This window comes from Rhinopithecus roxellana, chromosome 1, assembly GCF_007565055.1.
Source record: "Rhinopithecus roxellana isolate Shanxi Qingling chromosome 1, ASM756505v1, whole genome shotgun sequence".
NCBI classification, from domain to species: Eukaryota; Metazoa; Chordata; class Mammalia; order Primates; family Cercopithecidae; genus Rhinopithecus; species Rhinopithecus roxellana.
In genome coordinates, this window is record NC_044549.1 from 28,263,583 (window position 1) to 28,275,839 (window position 12,257).

The following is a 12,257-nucleotide window of genomic DNA, read 5'->3' on the forward strand; positions in this document are numbered from 1 at the left end:
CTGAAGGTTCTGCTTGGTCAGCTAAGGCTTTATGGAGGGGAGGCGTATGAGCCAGGTCTCAGACGATGGTTAGGCCTTGAGGAGGTAGAGAAAGGAAGAAGTGACTGACACTTTGAGGGCTGTGTGAACAACATGATCACAAAGTAAGCGGGGGCCTGGAGCAGGGAGTGGGGAATAATGGAGTGATGTGGGTAGGAGGATCAGTAAGGAAGCCAGCCTGGATTGAGTAGCCGTTTCATGCTGGAGACAAGCCAGGAGCTAATGTGTTGGAATGAGATGTAGGTGGAAGGATGAGAGGGGTGTGGCACACATTGCACTCACAGGAGCAATTTGGTTGCTAGCTTGAGTTGTGGAATCACATATGTTAAGATTCCGATCCCAGTTTGCCACCCATAAACTGGGTAACTTTGTTTAAGCTGCTTAACTCCTGTGTGCCTGAGTTTCCCATTTCCAGTTAAAAAATACATACTTTGGCCATTAAGATTCTGTTCCTTGATGTTTTTAGTAACATGGGGAAATGCTTATGCTATTTTTCCTAAAACTGAAATAATGGAATAAAAAAGAAGGGGATAAAAATTGAACATATAACATGATTTAAAGGCAGTGTGCCTCTTTATGTGCCAAGGTTATAAAGAAAAAAGACTGGGAATCAAAAATATCAATAGTGATGTGATTATAGGCAATATTTATTTAATTTTAAAATTACATATTTAGTCTACTAATCAACACCCATGAATATAAGAAGTTAAATCTCCCAAGTTAGGTGAGAAATACCACAAATGATATCTCCAGAGACCATCTGTGTTATCAAAATTAAGGGGGATATGTTACAACTACTTAGATTTCTGTCATTTTACCTGCCCCATGAACCTTCCATTTGACCTTTCTTACATACCACATTAGAATCTTTGGATATCATTATATGCTGTTCTCCCATTTTTTAATGTGAACTTAACTTTAGTGGAGGAAAAATTGAGGAACTGTTTCATTGTATTACTTGAGCTTGTTAATAACACTCAGTGAGTAAATATCTTTTGAACATCTACTATTTGACCATCATCTTAAGTTCTTACGAAGGTCGATAAATAAGTGTATTTGGTTCTTTACCCTCCAAAAGTTTATAAAAGAGCTGAGAAATCAAAGCTATTAGAAGAAAATAATTAGTGGACAGTTAAAGTCTAAGCAGTTTAATCCTAATTCTGAACTCTTTTTCTGTTTTCTGCCTTCTAATCCAGTAGTCTTTCCCTTGCTTCCAGATTACCTTTTTGATCAAGTTATTTGGTCACTTGATCAAGTTATTTGATCAAGTTATTTGGTCAAGTTATTTGGTTACTTGAAAATAAAAATACAGCAAAGAAATGACCACTCCTTTCAACTTAGCAGCCCCGGTTTAAGTGATCAAATGATTGTAGTTGGCACTGTTTGAAGAAGTTCCACCAAAGGAAGCATGAAAGCCCAAGTCTTGACTTGGTTTTTGAGCAGTGCCGCAGAGTTCTTTTTCAGTTTCAGAAGTGAAATCAGACTCTTCATTGTCTCTGGGAAGATACCAAAGAGGGCAGTTAAACCTGACTATTACTCACGTACAGTAAAAGCTCAGAATTTCTCCATGCCTGTTTTGAGTATTTTGGCCTTCTTAATCACAGAAAAGTCACACAGATGTATTTAGAGAAAGAGCAAGATCTAGCAAAACAAAATTTGTTTTAAAGTGTGATTTTCATAGTTGGCTAGAGATTTCATGCTCTGTGAATTCTGATTAGTTCTTTATGCTTTTATTTTATTGCTTTCTATCATTTTAGGGTCTAATATGGTACTTTCATTTTTTTATAGGTCTTAAGTCTTTCATTTTTTTTTACCCCAAGAATATGTGGCATCACATGTGTAACATAGTTTTACAGTTTCAAATATGAAGTATTTCCCTTAAAGTGAACTTTTATAAACATCTCTGAAAATATTTTTATAAATAATCATTTTGTGGGACCTTTGTCGGTAGGGTTGTACCACTTTAAGTATAAAGATTTTATAAAATTATTACCTATGTGCATTTTTTAACATGGTTAAGCAGAAATTTATATGTATTTATATATATGCATCTATTTTTCTGATATGTAGTAATTGTACATATTTATGGGGTATTTGTGATATTTCGATGCATCCATACAGTGTGTAATGATCAAATCAGCGTAGTTGGGATATCACCTCAAACATTTATCATTTCTTTGTGTAAAGAACATTGCAAATCTTCTATGTATTTTGAAATACACAGTAAACTGTTGATAAGTATAGTCACCCTACTGTGCTTGTGAACCCTAGAACTTACTCCTTCTAAAATGTATTTTTGTACCCATTAATCAACCTCTCTTCTACTTGCCTACCCTTCTCAGTCTCTGGTATCTACTGTTCTACTCTCTACCTCCGTAAGATCCTTGTTTAGCTCCCATGTATGAGTGAGAACTATACACATCTATCTTACATCAGTTTTCTGAGTCTCCACTTCTCTTATTTTACCCATTCCTCTCTTATTTCTTTAAATTACTTTAAAGTTTGAGCACCATCAGAGCACCTCCTACCTACATAGATCGGTTCATTTTCTTTCAGTGAGTTGGGCTGCTTGTTCCTCTCTCTTACATCTTGGCGCTTATTTACTTGTTATGTACTCCATTTTCAACAGCTATAGCAGTGGGCTGTGCCCAGCACTTGGGTTGGGGACAGATAGTAGGAATTAAGCTGCTTTGGAGTATGGAGTGAGGATTCCACTCAACAGTGGCAGCACAAGTTGCATGTGGTCCCAGTGGAAGTCAGTTTGCCTGCTGCAAAGTCAGTTTGCCTGCTGCAGTATTGCCGGAAACTTAGTTACTGACCTTTCATGACTTTGCTTCCCTAACACAACTTGAAATACCTCCAGCTTCCAGGCATTACCCACTCTTGCAATTTGGCCAATTTCCTAAAGGTTAATGCCATTCTGGATAGATTTCTTTTTCCCCCAGTCTTAAGTATAGAATAATATATTAAGCATGTATAGAATAATATATTAAGCAGAGAAACGCATCATTCCTTTTCAAGGTTAATATCTCTTATTGGTGCTTTCAGTTCCAAAGAAGACCTTTTTAAGGATTTTTTTTTTTTTAACTGTAATGCCCATCTGAAGAAAAAAGCAAACTTGGTTTTCCAATAAGCTCCTTAACATTCTTCATTTTTCATAGGACAGTGAAGAAAGTTGTAAAACTTTCAAACTAAAAGTAAAATGGGTCAAAAGCATGGTTGGAGAATTCAGGGGAGGAATGTAAGTCCATTAAAAAAGGCTTATAAAGACTTGGTTTAAGATCTATAAACAGTCAGTAAACTACTAAAAGAGGTTAAAAAGGAAAGGGGGACATATTTATGTTGTGTTATTTTATTTTTTTTGAGACACATCTCACTCTGACTCATGCTAGAGTACAGTAACGCTATCAGGGCTCACTGCAGCCTCAACCTCCCTGGCTCAAGTGATCCTCCTGCCTCACCCTCCCAAGTAGCTGGGACCACAGGCATGCACCAGTATGCCTGGCTAAGTTTTTGTATTTTTTGTACAGATGAAGTCTTGCTTTGTTGCCCAGGTGGGTCTTGAACTCCTGGGCTTAAGCAGTCCTCCCACCTTGGCCTCCCAAGTGCTGGTATTACAGGCATGAGCTGCCCAGCCAGTAAATGTTACATCTACTAAAAACTTTTAAAAGGAAGGTCCAAACCCCACACTGAAATGTTTTCTTGAGGCAGAGTATTATGGGTGATTGAAATGTTCTTAGTACAATTTCATGGAAGTAAAGGGAAGATACCTGAAATTATGTGGTGAGGAGATTCTGAAACTTGCCGGTGTTTTTATGCTGGTTAGCCTTTGTAATCATTATGGTGCGAAAATTGTTATTTTTGAATATTTTTGGCATTGTATATATAATTTCTAGTTAGCTATGACTGTGATTTCATATTAGAGATTAACCCCATCAAGAAGTTAATTGTCTCCCAATTTAGTGTGACTTTCATATCCAAGAAAACTTGTAAGCTTGTCTGTTTACAAAATGTAATCTACTTACTGTTCCTATATTTTTCTTAATGTTTTGGGTTAAAAATGGTGTTTTAAATAGCCGGGTTTGGTGGTGCGCACGTGTGGTTCCAGCTACTCAGGTGGGAGGATTGACACTTGAGCCTGGGGTGTGAAGGTTTGCAGTGAGCCGAGATTGCACCAATGCACTCCAGTGTAGGTGATAGAATGAGACCCTGCCTCAAAAAAAAAAAAAAAAAAGGGTGTATTAAGATGACTGTATGTTCTTTGTGAGATTACCGATTTTAAAAAATCTTATAAAACTGATTTTTAATATAATAGTAGCCTTAGTATTGAACAGAATGCTCGATCTTAAACGTCTATTGGAGTCCAGTAATACAGGGACATTTTAGGGAAATGTGAAACTTTTAAAAATAGATCTTTGCATAGAACCTAAAGTTTAAATTTAAAATGTATTTATGTATTGATATTGCTGTGTTTACCAGTATATATGAGTTTTATTGATATGTTTTATTGATAAAAGGGGCACTTGTAATTTTTAGGAATGCCAAGGTAACTTTTTCAAATGTTTCAAATAAATATATTTAGATTCATCAAAACAGTAATCAAATTTGGGGAGTTTCAGGAATATTATAATAGGTGATCCTTGATCTTGAACCTCCCAACTCCACACACGTGGAGTTAAGGGCCAACAGTTTCTGTTAAGTTGTACAGCTTATCTTATGGGAGAGTGGTTTTTTTAGATCAAGGTCAAATGCTCGTTTAGCTCTATGTTTTTCAAGGACCCTATACAGAAATAAAGAACTATGATTTTTTTTAAGGTTTTCAAAATTGTCTCTGGGTATGTATAATTTAAACTTTGCACTGCTAAAAAGCAAATTATCTGATCCTAAAGTCTTACTGGTGTTTTGCTAAATCTCTTAACACCCTCGTTGGCAGTTCAAGGATTGTCTGCATTTGGCCTGTGGCAGTTCTAATAGCAACAGTCAATTAATCAACCAATATAAAAGTGTTTATCTGACACTGACCTTGTGCTAGGCACTTTGCTAGATATTATGGGATAAACAAAGCCCTTTGAGCTAGGTTATAAATTTTAAGTGATCATGACCCTAAGGCATATCTTTTGTTTGAAAACTGAATACTGACTGTTTGTTCACCAAAATGGATACTGAAACATCAACCCAAGGGAAGCTTCCTTTTTATTTTCCCAACCAAGTACCATGCCAGAGTAATCACTAATCCACTAAATCCTAATCAATTTTGGTGATCCAAGATTATTACTGTCTAAGGAGATAGACTTCCAGAGTGGCAATGGAAACCTTGAAGGATTCAGAAAACAGACTTGAAAACGTTCAAATAGTTTTTCTTCCAACATTTACTGAGTGCAGCACAGCATACTAGGTGCCGCGGTTGTAAAGATGAACAAGACATGGGTCTTCTGTGGGATCTTAGAGGATATTGGGGAAACCAGATCTATAGTCACAGATGGGAGTCATCTGCTCTCTAAGTGGCGTATGCAGAGTGTTTGGGAGTACATAGGATGCAACCTAATTCTGCCGAAAGGAAGTGGGCAAACTGTGATTTCCCTCAGTCCCTGTAAGTGGAAAACAAAACAAAACAAAACAAAACAAACAACCCCCCCCCCCGCCAAAAAACAAAAACAAAAACAAAAAAAAACAGGCTTTAGTTTTAGACAGAAGCTGTAGAGGAAAATAATGTGGATTAAAGGCCCAAAACACAGTTATTCAGAGGAACCCAGAAATAACATTGCATGCACATATGATATAAGATTTGCCATAGGAATAGAATTGCAGTTCAGTGGTTGAGAGGGAGGTTTTGCTGGGCTCTGATATTTCAGAGGCAAATGCTTTTCTTTGTGCTTGTATCAGGTCGTCAATGAGGGGTGATTAAAATGATCACATTTTTCTCTTAGGGTCAGATAGCAGTTATTTAATAGACAAGAATTAGACCCCAAGTTGTATCACAGACCAGGTATTTGCTATTTTTCTTTTAGTATTCTTTTAGGCATCGGATAAATTTTTTTATATGTAAATTCATCTTTCTTGAGCTGTTTCCCTTTCCTCCCCGTTTCAAGTAGCTGATATATTTTCATGTTCACAGTTGCAGGCCTCCATTTAGTTCGTCCATTCCGCTGCACATTATTCTTTTCCGGGGACCAGCTTCCTTGGTGACTTCTTCCCTGAAGCCCTTACTCCTGTCAGTCTCACTTAGTCAAGTTCTCGTCTCTTTATGTCTCATCACCACTGGGGTGCTTCATAGACCTAGCCCCTCTAGCCTAACTATAGACAAGGTCGGTGATGGCAGTGGAGATGACAATGATAGTGGCGGTGGTGGGAATAAAGGCAGTGCTATAATTATATCATTTCCAGAGAGGCCATATTTCTGACTACGAGCCCTAGAGCCAGGCTGCTTAGCTTCAATGCTAGCTCTTTCATTTCTTATTTCTGTGACCCTAGGCAAATTGCCTTACCTCTCCTAGACAAGGTCTTTCCTCATCAATGAGACAGGAATGAAAAGAATAGTATTTACCACATCATAGGACTGTTGGGAGATTTAAATGAATTAACACATGTCATATAATAATATCTTTAAAATGTTATGTTCTTATTTTTAAATTTTTGCCACTGTCCCCTGCCTGAAGAAAAAAAAAATTATTATTTGGTAAACTCAAGTTGCTAACTGGCATGTACTAAGGATACTGTCTTTTTTGATCCCTCAAAGTTGCTGTTATTACCTTTTACAGATGAGGAAACTGAGACTTAGAAAAGTTAAATAATTTGCTCACAGTTACGTTGTCTGGATTCAAACCCATATCTGTGTCACTCCAGAATGTCTGCTCTTTAAAACTCGGTGCCCCACGGGAATCATAGAGCAGAGCAGGAATGCTGCTGCCATTCCTTGCGGCAGAGTCTGTGTTTATCCTGACAGAGCTGTTTCGGTGGGGCAAGCATGTTTACTAGGGAACTGGGCTGGACCATCCATCTGGAGGCTTGAGTTCTAGTTTTGGCTTTCATCTGCTGCCTTTGTGACCTTGAGCAAGTCACTTAAATACATACAAGGTTCAGATTCAAATCATTAACCTGGGAATAATAGCAGAGTTGCAGAGAGGATCGAGAGAGAATGTAATTATAGTAACCTTATAATAATTTATGGAAGAGAATAAGAGGCCTAGCTTACCATATGGGCATTTTAAAAAACAGAGTACCTCTCCTCTGATGTTACTTGAATTTTATTTGCTACTTCTTGAAAGTGAAAGGTTTATTTCATGCTTCTGGGAATGAACGTGAGGTTTCAGACAGGGTGAACCAAGAACTTGGAAACTGAAGCTTCAGACTGTCAAACACATTAATAAACAAAAACATTTAGTGCGGAAATAACTAATAAAAGTATAGCAATACGGACTTGTGTGAGTGGTTGAGAGGGAGATGGATTTGACACTAAAATGAATGAGGATCACAGATTAAAAATGTATTAGGCCTCTCCTTTCTGTGACTCTTTCGTTATGTCAGAGCAGACTGAAGTTTTGTATGGAACACGTATAGTTAAATTGTTCTATACCTTACTCAGCAATCACTATCAGTGGTCCAGAATGCATATGATCTCTAAAAATAAATTTCACAAACTTGATGTGAAGCTTACTTTTGAACAACACGGGGTTTAACATGCTGACCCCTGCACAAAAATCTGTGTGGAACTTTTGATTCCGCCAAAACTTAAATAGCCTACTGTTGACTGGAAGCCTTACCAGCAACATAAATAGTTGGTTAACATATAATTAGACTAGTATCTACATATGTTTTGTGACATACCTAATTTTGTCTTAATTTTTTTGATATTTCTAGGCTTTGCAGTTCGTCTGTGAGTTTTCACAAATTGTCGCAAATCTCCAAATAGTTTTCCAATATATTTTTTTGAAAAGAATCTGTGCATAAGTGGAATCACATAGTTACGGTTGTTTAAGGGTCAGCTGTATTTTATAGACAGCACACTCATCTCTTACTTAACCTATTTTTATTAGAATTAAACAGATCTAATTAATTTTTTTGGCTGATTTCCATGCCTACTGCAGTTAGAATGCAGGGGTTGGGGGCAGGAACCGGGGTAGGGACTTCATGCAGTCATTCAGTGTTGAGAAGTGATAGGAGGAACCTGACCAAAAGGGGGAAAATATCCAGAACATAGTAAGTTTTCTTGATATGGAATCTTTAACTAAAAAGTATATTCACATCTTTGCACTCATGTCAGTTTTGTGAGATAGTTTAAGAAAGTAATGGTATTAACAACTTTTTTATGGGGAAGAAAGTTGGGACCCAGAGAGTTTCAGTGCCTCTCTCAGGGGCTAGCAGCTTATGTGAGATAAGCTAAGCCAGGAATTGAATCCAGCTCATAAGATTCCACACCTTGCAATTTCCTGGCAGAGATGGAGAGAAACAGACCAGAGCAGCCTCCTGGGTCTTGGGGGCATTATGTTTGAGTGCTCAGTGGGATTAATGTTACTGGTGATTGCCTGGGAAACACTAATAAAGGTTAAATCGTGTTGATGTGGTCCATTTAAGAAGATGGGAAAGAGTTCCCCATTTTGACAACATTTTCATCTAGATTAGTTTAAAATTAGAAAACAAAACTGTTTGGTACTCAACGAGTATAACCACAAATATCTGGAACACTTAGTTGATCAAAGTGGCTCATTTCCTGAGGGTCTAAATTGCTGTTTTCTTTGGTTTGTTTGTTAATTTTTTCATTCTGTAGTGACACTTGAAAGGTGTTTTGTGTTGTGGAATAGATGAAGAGTAAACCAATACACTGGCCTTTAAACACTTTTACTCCAGTAAAAGAATTTTGAAAACTATGGATTACTTTATTGACATTTGAAGTTTTTCATCGTAAGTCTAAATCATTTGCTAATGGCATAATTGCCATTTTATTGTAAATATTGACATTTCTGAGTAAAATTGCTATATTCTTAAATATATTTTTCTTAAGCAAAGCCTATAACTTTATAATACTTTCTGGTATCCACTTATGAGCTATTCTTTATGTGAAATTTTTGTGTTAATTAAAACTTTTTCCACATTTTATCTTTATGTATAGTTATGTTTAAAAATCTGTTATTGATTACCCTATCATATTTCTGGATAAAAAAGTTAATTTTCTGTGACCGTACGGCTCTCAGTGATTTTTTTTTTAAAGTATCATTAGAGTGATGGTTAGAACACAGTAGGTCAAAATACACATGTAAATTGCAAATCTTTGAAAAATATTAGAGATAAAAATACAATTTTCCTAGAAATTTATGTCTTTATGCATCATTGGTGTTTTTCTTCTAATTAATTCATAATTAGTATATGAATATTATTGGGGAAAGAGTTCAGCATATTTTTCATTCTTTTTTACTATGTACACTCTGAAATTTTGTTTACATAAATTGAAGAGAATGAGAGTACTTATATAGCAGTGTTACTCATTTCTTTCAATGATTTCTCATTTAAAATTATTTTTAATGATTTAGTGATTTACCAGCTGACAACTCAATTAGGTCCCTTCTCCAGTTTTATTCTAAACAAAGAACTGGCAAAGCCACCTGAGTTGCAAAAGAAGAGTGATTGATTAGGGCCATTCACTTTTTCACCAACGGTATTTCTAATTGTCCCCTTGTGTCCTGCCCAGAGGTATTCTTTTTTTTTCTTTTTGGGGGGGGGGGTCCCCTACCCCAAACAATGCCCCAGAGTGAGAGGCTGATGATGGGTGAGCTGTGTGCCTTGATTTTGTAAAATGGGAGAATGAGGGGTTTGGGAAAGGGAAGGTAAGATAGGGGAATCTGTTCCCCTGGAGCATTCTCAGACAGGTCAGTTTTAGGAGAGGGTACTTGGAAAACCTGACATGGAAATTGATTTAATACCTGTGTGCCTGTGTATCCTTTGGAAAACCATGTGTTTCCAGAAGTTCATTTATCCAAGTTTGAAGACTTTTGTGATAGTCATTGCTGTATTTTGGCATCTTAATTTTTTAATAAGAATTTCTAGGCTGTGTGTGTGTGTACGTCCCTTAAACTTAGAACACTGCTGGCCAAGGTAAATTGTTTATGCTGTGTAGGGTAATGTCTTAGATCATTTGTCCTGATTGGGTCTATGTATCTGTTTATAAATTGTCTTTTCCTGAGCATGAGTCTTTGCAATCCTAATTCTCTGTAAGTTTTCCAGATCAGGATTAACACTTGAACTACCTGTAACTTAGCCCCTTTTATAGCTTGTGCTAGTCTTACTCGCATTGACGAGTACTTTGGCAAAGCATATCTAAAATAGCTTAATATAGGGAACTGCTTGCAATTTTGAGTAAACATCAAACAATTGGCTTACTTTCTGCCTCCCGGCTTATTTATTTTGGGTCTCAGTTTATAAAATTACAATAGTACAAGAGACTGCAGATATAATTTATATTAATTCTTTAGTTTTACAGAAAATGAAACTAGAGAGGTTACGCCAATTGTCTGAAGTCACATAGGTGATAGGGAAAAAGTAGAACCCATGTCCCTTAACTCCCAGTATTATAACCTTTGCTACATCACACCTTCTGCTGCCTTTTGCTAAATTGCATTCCTCACCTCAATCCTATTTAATATTATTTCTCTTGAGGGCTGATTAGCTTTTGGTGATTCAGCATTATTTTTTAAATAGAAAGGCATTTACTTTCTCATTGAAGACTTTCTCAAAACAAAAATACTGCTTACCCCCTGGCAGATACTTTCTGCCCCACAACAGGACACAGCTAGGCAAGCCTGGGGCCCTCTGGCCCCAGGCAGTGGCCCTGGGGGAGGAAGGGGATATTAACAGGTCAGAGTAGAGGTGGATTGGCAGAGCGGGGGCTGGTGGGAGGTGGGAAGCTTACATCATTTCCCTGCAACTGGGCTCTGGCGGGGCTGTAAGGCCTTACTTTCCCCTGTGTAATAGTTTACCAGATTGACAGAGATTCGTAAAAGGAAGGAAAGGTATGGCAGGATGGATGCTCACCCTGTTTATAAATCTGTGCTATTAGATGAAACTGTCAATAAGTAACTAGAAGCAGCCAGGACTGTCTGTGCTTCGCTCTCTCCCCCAGCTCAGTTCCTTTCTGCTCCGCCCCATCCCTGCTCTCTGCTGCTCAGATCAGCTTCCTGCTTCTCATGAAAGCTGTTCCCCTATAAAGCTGGTCTGCTTTCACTGAAAGAATTATATTCATAACTCTGAGGCTGGTTTTGTGGAAGTATTGTTGGTTTGGTTTCCTTTGGGGGATGAAGGAGGAGGAAAGAATTTTAAAAAAACAGAGGGGGGCAGGCTGAAAGAGCAAAATCATCTTGAATTTTGTTGTCACATCGTGCCGGTGTTATAAGCAGCTCTGTAGACTGCCGCACTGAAAACATTTCTGTGAGAGGTATGTGCTTGAAAAATGGAAAGGCGACTGTTGGCTGTGGAGCAAACTGCCCGTCCAGCAACTGCTTAGATGACTGTAAGGTCGTAATTCTATCTAGTGTTTTGATATGGAAAGGGTAATCCTTATTTGAAACGTAGCACAGTTAACCAGCTTAATGGTAAAAAAGGTTAAATATATGCTTCGTTCCCACATCAGGACTCCTGAAATGCTCGTTCAGGCTGAAAACGTCTAGTCAAATCCACGGTGTTATTCCAGGCTCTTTTGGTGGCGGTTGTCTGTAAACAAGGTGATGATTTTTAATACATCTCTCATTATTTATGAACCACATGACAAAGATTAATGAGAGAGACTCTGAATAGCCTAGAAGAAGCTTCAGATTCATTAGGAGCTTTTTGCACTGACAGATGGCAAAAGTAAAAGGAAATGGGTGATGATTTATTGTAATCTAAAGTGAAAGTTTTAAAGTTTTTAGAGGGTGCGTTACATCTAAGTGGAAAAATCTAGAGGGGCCACTGAAATTGAGAAGCATAGCCTACAACCATTGATGCCTGACCTATATTAAGGCCAGAAGCCTTTTGAACACACACACATGTATATTTTCAAAGGAAATTAAGAAATCTTTATAAATGTTTTTATTCAGTAGTCAGAGAAAAGTATTAAGAACAAGAATCTAACCAACACCTAAGGAAGCATGGAGAACTGTATATTTGTTACTAAAAATCCAGATTGTTCTGTTACAGAAAGTTTTAGAAATGTTTAAAGTAGGAAAATATATAACATTTTATCACGTACATTA

The 12,257-nt window shown here is 37.3% G+C and overlaps 1 protein-coding gene across 7 annotated transcripts in view; it reads left to right on the forward strand.

Annotated features, from left to right (window-relative positions):
- Positions 1-12,257, forward strand: part of BBX (BBX high mobility group box domain containing) — a 273,615-nt gene that overhangs the window by 60,777 nt on the left and 200,581 nt on the right. Inside the window, exon 1 of one of the 7 annotated variants that reach the window (XM_030940592.1) lies at positions 11,443-11,461. The exons of the other annotated variants lie outside the window; for them this stretch is intronic. The gene's annotated coding sequence lies outside the window, so the exon portion shown is untranslated. Of the gene's footprint in view, positions 1-11,442; positions 11,462-12,257 lie in introns of those variants that run through there. 7 annotated transcript variants of the gene reach the window in all.